Raw genomic sequence first — 17,748 nt, forward strand, 5'->3', positions numbered from 1 at the left:
AGGTCATATCAGTGTAAAGCGCATGAAGAAACTCCATACTGATGGACTTTTGGAACCACTTGATTATGAATCACTTGGTACTTGCAAACCGTGCCTCATGGGCAAGATGACCAAAACACCATTCTCCGGTACTATGGAGAGAGCAACAGATTTGTTGGAAATCATACATACAGATGTATGTGGTCCGATGAATATTGAGTCTCGTGGCGGATATCGTTATTTTCTCACCTTCACAGATGACTTAAGCAGATATGGGTATATCTACTTAATGAAACACAAGTCTGAAACATTTGAAAAGTTCAAAGAATTTTAGAGTGAAGTAGAAAATCATCGTAACAAGAAAATAAAATTCCTATGATCTGATCGTGGAGGAGAATATTTGAGTTACGAGTTTGGTGTACATTTGAAAAATTGTGGAATAGTTTCGCAACTCACGCCACCCGGAACACCATAGCGTAATGGTGTGTCCGAACGTCGTAATCGTACTTTACTAGATATGGTGCGATCTATGATGTCTCTTACTGATTTACCGCTATCGGTTTGGGGATACGCTCTAGAGACGGCCGCATTCACGTTAAATAGGGCACCATCAAAATCCGTTGAGACGACGCCTTATGAACTATGGTTTGGCAAGAAACCAAAGTTGTCGTTTCTGAAAGTTTGGGGCTGCGATGCTTATGTGAAAAAGCTTCAACCTGATAAGCTCAAACCCAAATCGGAGAAATGTGTCTTCATAGGATATCCAAAGGAAACTATTGGATACACCTTCTATCACAGATCCGAAGGCAAGACTTTTGTTGCTAAATTCGGAAACTTTTTGGAGGAGTTTCTCTCAAAAGAAGTGAGTGGGAGGAAAGTAGAACTTGACGAGGTAACTGTACCTGCTCCCTTATTGGAAAGTAGTGCATCACAGAAAACTGTTTCAGTGACACCTACACCAGTTAGTGAGGAAGCTAATGATGATGATCATGAAACTTCAGAACAAGATACTACTGAACCTCATAGATCAACCAGAGTGAGATCCGCGCTAGAGTGGTACGGTAATCCTGTACTGGAAGTCATGCTACTAGATCATGATGAACCTACGAACTATGAAGAAACAATGGTGATCCCAGATTCCGCAAAATGGCTTGAAGCCATGAAATCTGAGATGGGATCCATGTATGAGAACAAAGTATGGACTTTGGTTGACTTCCCGATGATCGGCAAGCAATTGAGAATAAATGGATCTTCAAGAAGAAGACTGACGCTGACGGTAATATTACTGTCTACAAAGCTCGACTTGTCGCAAAAGGTTTTCGGCAAGATCAAGGGATTGACTACGATGAGACCTTCTCACCCGTAGCGATGCTTAAGTCTATCCGAATCATGTTAGCAATTGCCGCATTTTATGATTATGAAATTTGGAAGATGGATGTCAAAACTGCATTCCTGAATGGATTTCTGGAAGAAGAGTTGTATATGATGCAACCAGAAGGTTTTGTCGATCCAAAGGGAGCTAACAAAGTATGCAAGCTCCAGCGATCCATTTATGGACTGGTGCAAGCCTCTCGGAGTTGGAATAAATGCTTTGATAGTGTGATCAAAGCATTTGGTTTTATACAGACTTTTGGAGAAGCCTGTATTTACAAGAAAGTGAGTGGGAGCTCTGTAGCATTTCTGATATTATATGTGGATGACATATTACTAATTGGAAATGATATAGAATTTCTGGATAGCATAAAGGGATACTTGAATAAGAGTTTTTCAATGAAATACCTCGGTGAAGCTGCTTACATATTAGGCATTAAGATCTATAGAGATAGATCAAGACGCTTAATTGGACTTTCACAAAGCACATACCTTGACAAAGTTTTGAAGAAGTTCAAAATGGATCAAGCAAAGAAAGGATTCTTGCCTATGTTACAAGGTGTGAAGTTGAGTAAGACTCAATGCCCGACCACTGCAGAAGATAGAGAGAAAATGAAAGATGTTCCCTATGCTTCAGCCATAGGCTCTATCATGTATGCAATGCTGTGTACCAGACCTGATGTGTGCCTTGCTATAAGTCTAGCAGGGAGGTACCAAAGTGATCCAGGAGTGGATCACTGGACAGCGGTCAAGAACATCCTGAAATACCTGAAAAGGACTAAGGATATGTTTCTCATATATGGAGGTGACAAAGAGCTCATCGTAAAAGGTTACGTTGATGCAAGCTTTGACACTGATCCGGATGATTCTAAATCGTAAACCGGATACGTGTTTACATTAAACGGTGGAGCTGTCAGTTGGTGCAGTTCTAAACAAAGCATTGTAGCGGGATCTACATGTGAAGCGGAGTACATAGCTGCTTCAGAAGCAGCAAATGAAGGAGTCTGGATGAAGGAGTTCATATCCGATCTAGGTGTCATACCTAGTGCAGTGGGTCCAATGAAAATCTTTTGTGACAATACTGGTGCAATTGCCTTGGCAAAGGAATCCAGATTTCACAAGAGAACCAAGCACATCAAAAGACGCTTCAATTCCATCCGGGATCTAGTCCAGGTGGGAGACATAGAGATTTGCAAGATACATACGGATCTGAATGTTGCAGACCCGTTGACTAAGCCTCTTCCACGAGCAAAACATGATCAGCACCAAGGCTCCATGGGTGTTAGAATCATTACAGTATAATCTAGATTATTGACTCTAGTGCAAGTGGGAGACTGAAGGAAATATGCCCTAGAGGCAATAATAAAGTTATTATTTATTTCCTTATATCATGATAAAAGTTTATTAATCATGCTAGAATTGTATTAACCGGAAACATAATACATGTGTGAATACATAGACAAACAGAGTGTCACTAGTATGCCTCTACTTGACTAGCTCGTTAATCAAAGATGGTTACGTTTCCTAACCATGGACAAAGAGTTGTCATTTGATTAACGGGATCACATCATTAGTTGAATGATCTGATTGACATGACCCATTCCATTAGCTTAGCACCCGATCGTTTAGTATGTTGCTATTGCTTTCTTCATGACTTATACATGTTCCTATGACTATGAGATTATGCAACTCCCATTTGCCGGAGGAACACTTTGTGTGCTACCAAACGTCACAACGTAACTGGGTGATTATAAAGGAGCTCTACAGGTGTCTCCAAAGGTACATGTTGGGTTGGAGTATTTCGAGATTAGGATTTGTCACTCCGATTGTCAGAGAGGTATCTCTGGGCCCTATCGGTAATGCACATCACTTAAGCCTTGCAAGCATTGCAACTAATGAGTTAGTTGCGGGATGATGTATTACGGAACGAGTAAAGAGACTTGCCGGTAACGAGATTGAACTAGGTATTGGATACCGACGATCGAATCTCGGGCAAGTAACATACCGATGACAAAGGGAACAACGTATGTTGTTATGCGGTCTGAACGATAAAAGATCTTCATAGAATATGTAGGAGCCAATATGAGCATCCAGGTTCCGCTATTGGTTATTGACCGGAGACGTGTCTCGGTCATGTCTACATTGTTCTCGAACCCGTAGGGTCCGCACGCTTAAGGTTACGATGACAGTTATATTATGAGTTTATGCATTTTGATGTACTGAAGGTTGTTCGGAGTCCCAGATGTGATCACGGACATGACGAGGAGTCTCGAAATGGTCGAGACATAAAGATTGATATATTGGAAGCCTATGTTTGGATATCGGAAGTGTTCCGGGTGAAATCGGGATTTTACCGGAGTACCGGGAGGTTACCGGAACCCCCCGGGAGGTATATGGGCCTTAGTGGGCCTTAGTGGAAGAGAGGAGAGGTGGCCAGAGATGGGCCGCGCGCCCCTCCCCCCTTTGGTCCGAATAGGACAAGGAGAGGGGGCCGGCCCCCCTTCCTCCTCTCTCTCCTCTTTTCCCCCCTCTGCGAATCCTATTCCAACTAGGAAAGGGGGGGAGTCCTACTCCCGGAAGGAGTAGGACTCCTCCTGGCGCGCCACCTCTTGGCCGGCCAGCCCCCCCTTTGAGCCTTTATATACGGAGGCACGGGGCACCCCTAGAGACACAAGTTGATCCACGTGATCATATTCTTAGCCGTGTGCGGTGCCCCCTTCTACTATAGTCCTCGATAATATTGTAGCGATGCTTAGGCGAAGCCCTGCGACGGTAGTACATTAAGATCGTCACCACGCCGTCGTGCTGACGGAACTCTTCCCTGACACTTTGCTGGATCAGAGTCCGGGGATCGTCATCGAGCTGAACGTGTGCTAGAACTCGGAGGTGCCGTAGTTTCGGTGCTTGATCGGTCGGGCCGTGGAGACGTACGACTACATCAACCAAGTAAACGCTTCCGTTGTCGATCTACAAGGGTACGTATATCACACTCTCCCCTCTCGTTGCTATGCATCACCATGATCTTGCGTGTGCGTAGGAATTTTTTTGAAATTACTACGAAACCAAACATCTCGCCCTGGGGCTGTGCGCCTTGGAGCCACGGCGCCTTCTTGGGGAGGAGGTGGTGGAGGCACCTCCTGATCCTCGCCTCCTACGCGGAATGGAGGGCGAATGTAGCAGACCTGTTGGGGAGGAGGTGGGGAGGAAGTTAGTTCGGAGTCCCGGATGTGATCACGGACATGACGAGGAGTCTCGAAATGGTCGAGACATAAAGATTGATATATTGGACGGCTATATTCGGACACCGGAAGTGTTCCGGGGAAGTTTCGGATAAAACCGGAGCACCGGGGGGTTACCGGAACCCCCCGGGGGGTTAATGGGCCTCATGGGCCTAAGGTGGAGAAGAGGAGGGGCTGCCAGGGCAGGCCACGCGCCCCCTCTCCCCCTCATCCGAATTGGACAAGGAGGAAGGGGCGGCGCCCCCCCTTTTCTTCTGTCCTTCCCCCTCTCCTACTTGGACAAGGAAAGGGAGGGGAGTCCTACTCCCGATAGGAGTAGGACTCCTCCTGCGCGCCTCCTACTAGGGCCGGCCACACCCCCCTTGGATCCTTTATATACGGAGGCAAGGGGCACCCCTAGACACACAAGTTGATACACGTGATCATATTCTTAGCCGTGTGCGGTGCCCCTTCCACCATAGTCCTCGATAATATTGTAGCGGTGATTAGGCGAAGCCCTGCGGCAGTAGTACATCAAGATCGTCACCACGCCGTCGTGCTGACGGAACTCTTCCCCGACACTTTGCTGGATCGGAGCCCGGGGATCGTCATCGAGCTAAACGTGTGCTTGAACTCGGAGGTGCCGTAGTTTCGGTGCTTGATCGGTCGGGCCGTGAAGACGTACGACTACATCAACTAAGTTAACGCTTCCGTTGTCGATCTACAAGGGTACGTAGATCACACTCTCCCCCTCTCGTTGCTATGCATCACCATGATCTTGCATGTGCGTAGGAATTTTTTTGAAATTACTACGAAACCCAACATATATGTTTTTCCTGTAATATCTAGTAGAAGAACTAATTTGTATGTCTAACAGATGGACATGACTTGGATAACTTCTGCTCGAAGATTCTCCGCTGCATATGTCGAGGAGGTTGAGAAATTCATGAACTTTATCAGAGCTGAGTACGGTGGTCCAAAATCAGATGTGCTCTGCCGGTGTAGCAGTTGTATGAATTCTGTTACAAGACCGCAGTCAACTGTGCAAAATCATCTACACTTGTATGAGATGTCGGTCACATATACTAGGTGGGTTCATCATGGTGAAGCTGTGAACATCAATGTTATTGACTACGTGGAAGCAACAGATCACCATCTTGATCTGCCTGATGCTCAGGTGGAAGAGGAGGAGGAGGTGGTGGTGGCGGAGCCAGTGAGTTTGACCAACATTGAAACAATGCTACAAAATGCTCGTGCATTCCGTGAACTTTCACCTGCAGAAGAAAAATGGTGGGCCCGCATGTTGGAACAATGCAACGTTGCTGTCACCCCAGGAAATAAGCTATCAGTATTCTCATCTATGGTCACCTTTCTTCAGGTGAAGACATCTGAGCGGATGACCAACAAATCATTCGATGCGATGTTGGCTGCTTTCCGCGAATCTTTCCCAGATGCATCTGAGCTGCCACACACCTACAGTAAAATGAAGAATTTCCTTCGTGCAGTTGGAATTGGATATGATATGATCCATGTTTGTAAGAATAATTGTGTTCTGTTTCGGAAGGATTATGCCAACTTAAGTGAATGCCCGAAATGCAAATCATCAAGATGGAAAGATGGCGATGCTGTGAAGAGGATTCCTCATAATGTTCTGAGACATTTTCCAATTACACCAAGATTGCAGAGGTTGTTTCATGATGCTGGAACAACAGAGGATGTACTGTGGCATTCTAGGAACCAGGAGTATAGAGATCAGAATGGAATGAGCCATCCATCTCATGGTAGTGAGTGGAAAAGCTTCAATGATAAACACAAAGAGTTTGCTGCTGACCCGAGAAACATTAGACTTGGCTCAGCTTCAGATGTATTTAACCCATTTGGCCACCAGAGCGCCACATATAGCATGTGGCCAGTGCTTTTTATCCCTTACAACATGCCTCCAAATGTCTGCACCAAAGAATCAAACTACATGATGGCCTTGCTCATCCCAGGTCCAAAAAGTCCTGGAAAGGATTTTGATTTGTTCATGGAGCCTATTGTGGAGGAACTTCAACAACTATGGAAGGGTGTTCTCACTCGAGACCTATATAGCAGCCCACCAGCTGATTTCTTTCTGCGTGCTGTTATAATTTGGTGCATCCATGATTATCCGGCTTTGGGCACTATGTCAGGGCGAACGACACATGGTTACAATGCATGTGTTCGCTGTGACAGGAATCCGCTGTCATACGCAATACTTAGCAAGATCTGTTACATTGGACACCGCCGTTTCCTTGCCAAGGACAAGCCGCATCCTAGAAAATACCGAAGACATGTGTTCAATGCAAAGCATGAAAACCGTGATGCGCCAAAGAGGCTCACCGCCGATGAGTTGCAAGTGGAATTAGAGAAGGTCAGGCATATTACACTAGGAAACCATCCTGGTAATGGTAGCGGGAAAAGGAAGCGTGGCAGGGTAGAAGAGAGATTATTGTTTACCCGCAGGTCCACTTTGTGGGACTTGGAGTATTGGAAAGATTTGGATCTGAGGCATAATCTTGATGTGATGCACACCGAGAAAAATATATGTGACAGCATTGTCGGAACACTTCTTAATATTGAAGGCAAGACGAAAGATACCTTAAAATCTCGGATTGATTTGACACACCTGGGTATCAGAAAGGATTTGCAGGTGCAAGATGAAGGTAAACCACGGGATATGGCACCAGCTGTGTACGTCTTGGACAAGGTAAAAAGAAAAGAATTCTGCGAGGTCCTGTCACGTGTGAGATTCCCACATGGATTTGCTTCCAACCCTGAAAGGAGAGTTAGTGCAGATGGAAACAAGGTACAAGGGTTGAAAACTCATGACTGCCACGTCCTACTTCAAAGGGTTTTACCCGTTATCCTTAGAGGATTGGGCCGCCCTGACTTATACAGAGCAGTTGCAGAGTTGGGACAATTCTTCAGGGAACTCTGCAGTAGGAATATCAGGATAGATGCTTTGGAGCGTCTTAGAGACAACATACCAACTATCCTATGCGACCTTGAGAAGATATATCCTCCAGCCTTCTTTGATGTGATGGTGCATTTGGCTGTTCATCTACCTGATGAGGCACTACTTAGAGGTCCAGTACAGTATGGCTGGATGTACCCTATTGAAAGGCGGCTAGGCACTTTCAAGGGCTATGTTAGGAACAGAGCTAGACCCGAGGGTTCCATTGCAGAGGCCTACATTGCTACAGAAGCGTTGACATTCTGCTCAAAATACATTGAAACAACTGATCAACTTAGCAAAGAGGTGGGTTAAGACAATCCCGGGCTCAATGTTTTTGATTATTCTGTTCGAGTTACAGGGAAGAGTCGACAAGAGGACAAACCTAAAGATTTGGACAAAATGGTTTGGTATGTGTTGAATAACTATCCTGAGATACTACCTTATATCAAGTAAGTGCAGTATTGCAGCTTATACATCGTAATCTACTAAACTTGCAGCACATTCTTATATATTTAGATGTTTGACGCGATCACTATGTTGTGCAGCATCTACAAAGAGGAGTTACTGCCGCAAAATCCAAGAAACATTGACAAACTGGTTATGGCAGGATTTGCGAAATGGTTCAAGAACCATGTAAGCTTTTGAAGTGCACTGTCAGTTTTTTTAATATATTGAGTACATAAGATGATCAACTTGTCTATTTTCTAACCATAGGTTAAGAAGATGTGGGAGGATGGGAAGGCAGTTGATGATGCCCTTTACTCACTAGCAATGGGTCCTGATACTCGGGTAAGACATTATGAATCTTGCATTGTTGGAGATGTGCGCTGCAACACCCTTGCACGAGACGAAGGCAGGAAGACACAAAATAGTGCCATCATGAGCACGGATACGTATGACAAAGAGACAACTGAAATGTATGCTAACATAACATACATTATTTAGTTGCAGTATATCTCCAATTTTGAGGATCATCGGTGTGTGGTTCTGTTGTGCTGTCGTTGGTATAACCTGTTTTCCAGGATCGCAAAACCCAGAGCTGATGATTATTTCAAATCCATCAATGTCAAGGCGGCGTACCAGACCAACGAGCCTTTTATTTTGGCAAATCAAGCAACGCATATATTTTTCTTGGAAGACACATTTGCACGTAACGATGACTGGAGAGTATTGCAAAGGTTTGAGCAGCTGAATTCGTTTAATGAAGTTGCACAACAAGATGATGCTTACACTGCTCCTGATGTACACGATAACACAGATGTTCCTAATATCTTTGAGAACCATCATGTCAATGACGCCGGCGAAAAGATTGCCTGTCGTGCTGTGGACATACAAGAGTTGATCAAGAAGAAGCCAACGTTCGAGGACGAAGAAGAAGATGACACCATGGGGAATTACGATTCAGACTGATACACATGGCGAAGATGTTGATGCTGCTGCTGCGGATGATGGTTACATTGCTTTTGCCGTATTTGCCTGTCAGAAGACGTTTTTTTATCTATTATGTGAAATTGTGTTTGCTATGACAACTGAAACCTGATGAACATGTTGTTTAGTATTTTGCTGTGACAACATCACTTGTTATGTATGCTGATTTGTGATTGGTGATTGTATGAAAACTAAAAACATGATGACATTGTTGTTTAGTTGTACTCATATTTGGCTGTGAAACTTGAATTTGATGACATAGTTTGCTGTTGGACTACAATTTGCTCGACGTCTTCGAATGAGAACAAAGCTGACCCGACAGGGCCTCTGCTATTTATTTATTTATATGAGCAAAAGGGGATACCCCTCGATTTCCGTTAATAGAAATCATTAGATGTTGACAACACTACGCCCAGCCTACTACACAGGTTTCATTCATTACTAGTTTCAGCAAAGTGCTCATGTCGTAGCCACTAAATACATCACGAGTGCTACATACACTGCAAATAAAGAGACAATCATCCTACAGAGCACATCGATTTTGCCCATTATCTTCACAAGCTCTTTCATCTCCTCATTTCTGTCAAGGCCGTTCAGCAGTTGTTGCTTGACAATGATTAGAGGAACTGCATCTTTAAGCTTCTGCTTTGCATCTTCCTGTTCTGCCGTTCCTTCAGTTACTTGTCCAACACCCCAACCTGCTGGTATTGAGATTCCTCGGCTAACCAAATAATCAGCGTAGTTGCATTCCCCCACATCAGCAACTTCCCAGAAATACAAATCACACGAATCTTCCCTTTTCTGCACAAATCAAATTGGTAGATCATCAACCAACCTATTAAAAAAATCAGCAACTGAAAGCAGCAGAACAACACTTAAACATATTATTACCCCATGATTCAGGCATTTGTAGAAGACTCGGCCAGGGTTGCGGATTGTGGTTGAGACGCGATAGATGACTCTGCGTGATTTGCAACAGTGGGACCACACCAACGGCAGCAGGTTGCGATGAGCAATCGGCTGCGGTGTGCGTGCCGACGAGGGTGTGATGAGACCCACATGCGATGGTACGGGTTGCGACTTGGCGCATAGCTGGTTGTTGCCTGCTGAAGAGCAGGTGGACGAGCAGCCAGCAAACATGGTTGCTGCGGCCAGAGCTTCTGATGCTAGGCAGAGTAAGTAGAGAAGAGGAGAAGCGAACGTTGGATATGTCAGTTTCATTACTTGCAGAGTAGCATAGCACCATATATATTCATAGTCTAGGTTTGGATTCGAACCAGCTACAGGAGCATGTCTTTCTTTTTTCTAAAACTTGGCAACGTCTCATTACTGGTACACTATCTTGTTCTGTACGCCTTCCCAAGTATTTGTTTTTCTTTCCCTTTTTTGCAAGGAAGGAAGGAGGACAAAATTGAGAGTTCCTGGGACTCGAACCCAAGACCTCTCGGTTGAAAACCAAGGGTGCTAGTCACTTATGTGGCGAACATTCCCTGTGAGGAGGACAGCAGACGAACGCATTTTCCTCGCAGTTTTATTCCTATATATATATAAAAGTATGCTACTTGGTGTCCTCTTAGTCAACAAACGATTGTGCCAACCTTGACCGTTGGATTGACATTCAACGTTTGTCGCGTTTCTTCAGTCTCTTCTTCCTCGAGCCGCCAAAGCCAAACCAGCGCCGGCGGGACCGCCTGCTCCCACCTCCCACGGCTGGCTGTGATCTGCCCTGGCTCCTATTCGTTCCCGCCCGAGGCCTCACCATCGTCCTCCGCCTTGGTTCACTCGCCGCGGCGCCGCCCTCCGGTGTTGTCAACATGGTCAACAACCGAGAGGAATAAAGAGATGACTGTACATGGTGAGGATGACAGTAGGGACCCAGCACCGCGCATAGTAATTTTGTTTTTTCGGGACAGAGAAGGGTATCAACTGGGTTGTGCGGGACCCGTGGCCCGTCTAGCCCAGGCTTTTATTTCATATGTTTAGCACATGACCAACCCAATTTGTTTTTTTCCTTTCTGAAAATTACTAGCCAGCTATTTTGTTTTTTGTAGAATAACCAACGTAGGCCTACTTGCTTTTCTACGCCCTACTGGGCCGGAAATCTTTCAAGATGAGGAGGGATGCATTTTGCCCAGAAAATGGGATATAAGTAATAAGAAATGGACTGTAAAATGAAAAAATACAGCAAATAGACAATTAGTTCCAAAATACTGTTTTCTTTCGGATTTTGATATTTTAAATTTCATTGTTTTTGTGCGGGTAAAATTTCATTGAATTTAAATTAAGGTATATTTAGATTTAAAATTAATTTGAATCTGGCTAGAAATTTCGGGTTGTATGCTGTTTGGGACAGATTTGGAGGCTGACCTGTGGGTCTACTAGGTTGACGTGTACGTTGGCTTTGTCAACTTAGTCCACAAACGATTCTAGCAGCAGTGACCGTTGGATGTTAATCCAACGGCCGTGCTGCTTCTTCAATATCTGATCTTCTTACTCCAGCCGCCCAAACCAGCTCCGGTGGGACTGCCTGCTCCCGCCTCCCGTGGCCGGCTGTGCTGCCGCACAGGCCGCACCGCCCCACCCTACTTCATTGTTGGCCAGGCCATTCCTCTACTCACCCACACCTCCTGTTATTTTCCGGCGACGGCAGCCGGACTAGTAAACCCTCGTACTCCCCACCGCGTGGGCAACCATTGCTGAGTCTTCCCCGGCTCCGTGTCGTTCCCTTCCTAGGCCTCACCGTCGTCCACCGTCATGGTGCTCTCGGCGCGGCCTGGTCAACTTGGTCAACGAATGACATCCATCGGCCATGGACTGTACTCGCAAAATAATGATTCCTCCACCTGACAGCTGGGTCCCACCGGAAGGGCCTCTGTATTTCACGAAAAAACGTTCCCCCCGCTGACATGTCAGACCCACCAGCTATATCTTCGCATGCAAGGAAGTGCCTCCTTATTACGCATAAAAAATGAATACCCCCTGCTAGCTGGGACCCACCATAGTGGGAGGATGACTTGTGGGCCAACAAAGTTGACGGGGACGGAGGGCTTTGTCAACTTAGTCAATATGAACGATTCTAGCTCCAGTGACCGTACGATGTCCATCCAACGGCCGTAGTGCTTCTTCAACCTCTGGTCTTCTTGCTCCAGCCGCCCAAAGCAGCGCCGGTCGTGCCGCATGCTCCTGCCTCTCGTGGCCGGCTGTGCTGCCGCGGAGGCCTCACCACCCCTACTATTCCCACCGCTGGCCAGGCCCTGCGGCGACAGCAGCCTCACACCGCAGCCGAACCAGTGAACCCTCGTACTCCTCTCCGCGCGGGCTTCCACTGCCGCGTCTTCCCCGGCTCCGCGTCGTCCCCTTCCTAGGCTCGCCGTCGTCCACCGTCGTGGTGCTCTCCGCGCGGCATGGTCAACATGGTCAAGGAACGACTTCCATCGGAAGAGTACTGTACGTGGAGAGGCTGACAGCTAGGTCCACGGCCATAGCCCAGTTTTTTTGTGATTTGCCAAGTAAGTCGCTTTGTCAGGCCTATTGGGCTGCAAATCTTTCAAGATGAGGAGAGCTTTCATTCGGCTGGCCGAGAAAATGGCCCATCAGTAATGAGAAATGGGCGTACATTTTTAAAACACATCAAACCGGCAATTAGTTTCAAATATCTTTTTTTTTTCATTTCAAGATTTTAAATTACATTAATTTATATGCGTGGAGAATTTGTTGGATTTTATATTGATATACATTTATTTTTAAAATCAGTTTGAATGTGAGTCGAAATTTTGGAATTAAAAACAGTTCGGACCGCACCGAAATATGCAAAATTTCATATAATTTTTTAACCGTGGCCACAATTTGGGCTGTAATGCTAACAAAAAGAATATGGGCTCCAAAAAAACCTTAAGAATTAGCAAATGGACTGAAAATTATTAGAAATAATGGCAGATGGGCTGTATGCTGTTTTCCACAGAATTGAGGCTTTCCTAAAAAAAAGGTTGACGCACAAGCAGTGACTGTTGGATGTCCATCCAACGCCCGTCGTGCTTCTTCAATCTCTGCTCTTCCTGCTCCAGCCGCTCAAACAAGCGCCGGTGGGACTGCCTGCTCCCTCCTCCCCACGGCCGGCTGTGCTACCACGCAGGCCTCACCGCCCCACTGTACTCCCATCGCTGGCCTATCCATCCCTCTACTCACCCACACCTGCTGTTATTCTCTCGCGACGGCAGACGAACCAGTAAACCCTCGTACAGTCGTACTCCCCTCCGCGTGGGAAACAACTGCCGAGTCTTCCCTGCCTCCGTGTCGTTCCCTTCCTAGGCCTCACTGTCGTCCACCGCCCTGGTGCTCTCGGTGCCGCCTGGTCAACGTGGTCAACGACTGACATGCATCTGAAGTGGACTGTACGTGGAGAGGCCGACAGCTGGGTCCACGGCCACATGCAAGGAAATGGCTCCTTATTACGCGCAAAATAATGATTCCTCCACCTGACATCAAGGACCCACCGAAAGGGCCTCTGTATTTCGTGAAAAAACGTTACCGCCGCTGACAGCTCGGACCCACCAGCTATATCTTCGCACGCAAGGAAGTGCCTCCTTATTACGCACAAAAAAATGAATACTCCCCCTGTTAGCTGGGACCCAGTATAGTGGCAGGCTGACTTGTGGGCCTACTAAGTTGACGGGGATGGAGGGCTTTGTCAACTTAGTCAATATGCACGATTCTAGCTCCAGTTAACGTACGATGTCCATCCAACGGCCGTAGTGCTTCTTCAACCTCTGGTCTTCTTGCTCCAACCGCCCAAACCAGCGCCGGTCGTGCCTCGTGCTCCTGCCTCCCGTGGCCAGCTGCGATGCGGCGGAGGCCTCACCGCACCCTACTACTTCCGCCGCTGGCCAGGCCATCCCTCTACTCACCCACACCCCTGTTACTCTGCGGCGCCGACAACCTCACACCACAGCGAACCAGTGCCCTCGTACTCCTCTACGCGTGGGCATCCACTTCCGCGTCTTCCCCGGCTCTGCGTCGTCCCCTTCCTAGGCCTCATCGTCGTCCACCGCCCTGGTGCTCTCGGCGCGGCATGGTCAACATGGTCAAGGAACGGCTTCCATCGGACGTGGACTGTACGTGGAGAGGCTGACAGCTGGGTCCATGGCCGCAGCAAGGAAGTGCCTCCTTATTACGTGCAAAATAATTATTCCTCCACCTGACAACGGGGACCCACTGGACGGGCCACCGTATTTCTCCCCCCTGACTGCTGGGACCCACCAGCTACATCTTTGCACGCAAGGAAGTGCCTGACAGTCAGTACCCACTTGGTCGAAGCGTACATAGCATTGTCATTCTGGTCGCGAACGTGTACGTACATATATAATAGTGGATGTAGAGGCGCGCACGTGTTGTAGTAGAGGAGGCCAGGGTGCAAGAAAGAAAATACGGCCACATATGTGTACATACATGCGGGGTCTCGAACGCCTACTCGCGCATACGTACGGCAAGGGCTCGTTGACATGGCTGGGTCGGAACGGAGAAACAGCGTCGTCCTCGTGTTCATGGGGAGGCAACGGAATGCGTCGTGTTCATGGGGAGGCAACGGAATGCGTCGTGTTCATGGGGAGGCAACGGAATGCGTCGTGTTCATCGGGAGGCAGCGGAACGCGTGGGAGCCAATCGGCTGGGTCAGAACGGAATGCGTGGTCGTGTTCGTCGGGAGGGCTTGGACGGAACAGGCGATGGAAACGAGGCCTGACGTACCGCACAATGGAGGAAACGGACCTCCTACGTTCGGAACGGGGTCTTGTTGATCGGGAGGGGTCTTGCGTACCGCAAAACGGAGGAAACAGACCTCCTACGGTCGAAACGGGGGTCCTGTTGATCGGGAGGGGTGTGGCGTACCGCAAAATGGGACTCCACGGGATACTGTTCATCTCCACCGTCGACCCCCTCCAGCCTCCACGAGCTACTGTTCATCCACCGTCAACCCCCTCCAGCCTCCACATGCGACTGTTCATCCACAAGCTCCTGTTCATCCGGCCTCCACCGCGCGCTACTCCACTGGCTACTGTTCAACCAACCCTCTCCATGGGCTCCTGTTCAACCACCCCTCCACGGGCTACTGTTCATCCTGCCCTCCACCATCTACTGTTCATCCTGCCCTCCACGGGGTGGTCCTGTTCATCCAGCCCTCCACGGGGTCCTATTCATCCAGCCCCAACCGGCTCGACCGATCGGGGTCCTATTTGTCCAGAGGCAACACCACGGGGTCCTGTTCATCCACCCCCACTGGGAACTGTTCATCCACCCCCCCGCAACGCTCACTATTCATCCAGAGGCAACATCGATCGGCTTCAGTTAGCAGCAGTAGCGAAGGAATCGCTCGATCGGGTTCAGTTAACAGCCATCGATCGATCGCTCGGGTTCGGTAACGCGTAGCCTGCAGTGCAACCGCTCGGGTTCAGTTAGAGCCCAACGCCTCTCTTGGGTTCAGTTAGAGCCAACGCCTCGCACACACGCGCGTACGTGTACGAGAGAAGCGCGCATCGCTCAGCCCCTGACCTCCCATCGTAACCGGGAACTCCCCGAAATTTTCCTCGCCCTCGCTTCTACCACAGGTTTTTTCCATCATGGATGGCCCAAAGAATGTCATGCAGCTGCGTCTCCGGCCCGCCCAGGACGAAAAGCCCATTTTCTGTCATGATTTTTTGTCATAGAAGTAGGAGCCCACCACATCTATGATGATACCGAGTTTTGTCACAATTATCGTCATAGAAGTGTCATATGTATGACAGATTTTTTTGTTCGGCCCAAAATGTCACAGATGTGTCTTTTTTTTGTAGTGAGAACATTAATATAACACTCTTCCTTGTTGCTATGTAGTCTAGGATTGCATATTTAGACATTAAGTACAATGCATGTTGCTATGTAGCCTCGGATATATTACATCTGGCCCTAGTTAACCTAACGATAAATGGGTTGCAGATATATTTAGTTAAAAGTCTGATTCACTGATTAGTCCCTTATCAGCCCCTGGCCTATATGGTACCAGCTACCGATATCTTGAACAGTGAGCATATATAAGCCATGGGATGAAACTAACCTCGATGGAAAACAACAGTTGTTCCCAAAATTGTCCTGTGTAGGTACATCGAGAAGCATGTTAAGCACAACATGCTAAACATCAACCAAAATTATCCATGGCAGACAAAATAATCTCCAAAAGATAGCTTCAGTGTGCAGGTTTAAGCATGCTAGTAAAGCAAAACAAGTGGAAAAGTGTGTTAACTGCAACAGGCCTAACATTTAACAACAAGCAAACATAGTTATTCAAACTGGTATTGTGCCAGTCTAAGTACACTGGTTATTGTTAAATAAAAATGGAAAGGCGTGTTAACTACAAGATGCAGCAACCAAATGTAGTCATTCATAGTGGTATTGTTGAAACTGGTAGTGATGAAATTGAACAACACAGTTCATACTTGCACTTATAGAACATCACGTTGTGAATAACTGGAATAAATAAGGCATACTACGAACAACCAAAGGTAGCATTTGAAACTGGACATATGCTAACTACAAACAACCGAACAATAAAAAATCTTTAAAAGAGGCATATGCTAGCTATAACAGGGTTAACAGCAAGCAAATATATGCATTCCTATCGGTATGTTTAAAACTGGATTGTTGAAATGTACTGCACAGTAAATAATTGCACATATAGAGCATCACATTGTGAACAGCTAAAATAAACAAGGCATACTGCAAACAACCATATATAGCAATTAAAACCGGACATATTCTCACTACACTACAAAAGGGACTCGACAAAACAAATCTGGGTTTCCTTACTTTTCACAGATGGGATCGTTCCCGTGGGAAGAGCACGGACCCTGGATGCGCTCCATGTTGTCGCAGATGGACTCCTTCCCCTTGGAAGAGCACGACTATAGGGTGCCCTCCCTGATGTCACAGACGGGCGCTTTCCCCTCGGAAGAGCAGATGGGCTCTTTCCCCTTGGAAGAGCCGGAGAGGGTGCCCTCCTCATGGTCACCGTCGATGAGGTCTGACTTGGAAGCTATGGATCCCGAGCCAACGTCGCAGAACATGTCCTTCAGAAATGACAAAAGGGGCTTGATGGCGATGTAGGATGGCAAATTGTTAACATCAAGCCAGAGGAGATCAGCGGCGGGGCCATGGATGAGATCGACGGTGGTTGAACCCGAGGGATTGGGGTGGGCCACTTAAACTGTGACATAGCCCGCCTCAGGCCATCCCTGTCGATGACCTCGATGTCATAGCTGGCGGCTGAGACATGCCCACATACTCTAGCCTGCTACTTGAGTGCCTGCCGCCAGTAATGGTCGTCAGCTTCCCCGACGACGTCGGGTGAAGAGACCGCGATACACCTCTTTTGAGCCAGCCGCTCCTCGAGCTCCACGGGAAGCGTAGCTGGGCTTAGGCTACGACGCTCTTGAGTGGGGGATGGGGATGGGGATGGGGATCTGTGGGAAAGGGGGCGTTTGGCAGGCGTCATCTAAGAAAGTTAGGGTGGCATGGGTATGGAGATCGGTGGATAAGCTGCACGGGAAAACCGGCAGATGCTGACAATGGAGGCCTTGCGGCGGTGGCGGGGGGGACCTTGCTAGGGTTTTGAGCAAGGGAGGGGGTGTGTGTGTGCGCGCACACCCAAGGAGGTTTTGGTGTGTGTGTGTGTGTGTGTGTGGAGGGGGGCGGGGGCTGTTTGAGGAAATGACGCGGGTACTGAAAATTTTACTACACGGGAGTGAAATG

The sequence above is a fragment of the Triticum urartu genome, chromosome 5A, assembly GCF_056163025.1.
Source record: "Triticum urartu cultivar PI428250 chromosome 5A, HENAU_Tu73, whole genome shotgun sequence".
NCBI classification, from domain to species: domain Eukaryota; kingdom Viridiplantae; phylum Streptophyta; class Magnoliopsida; order Poales; family Poaceae; genus Triticum; species Triticum urartu.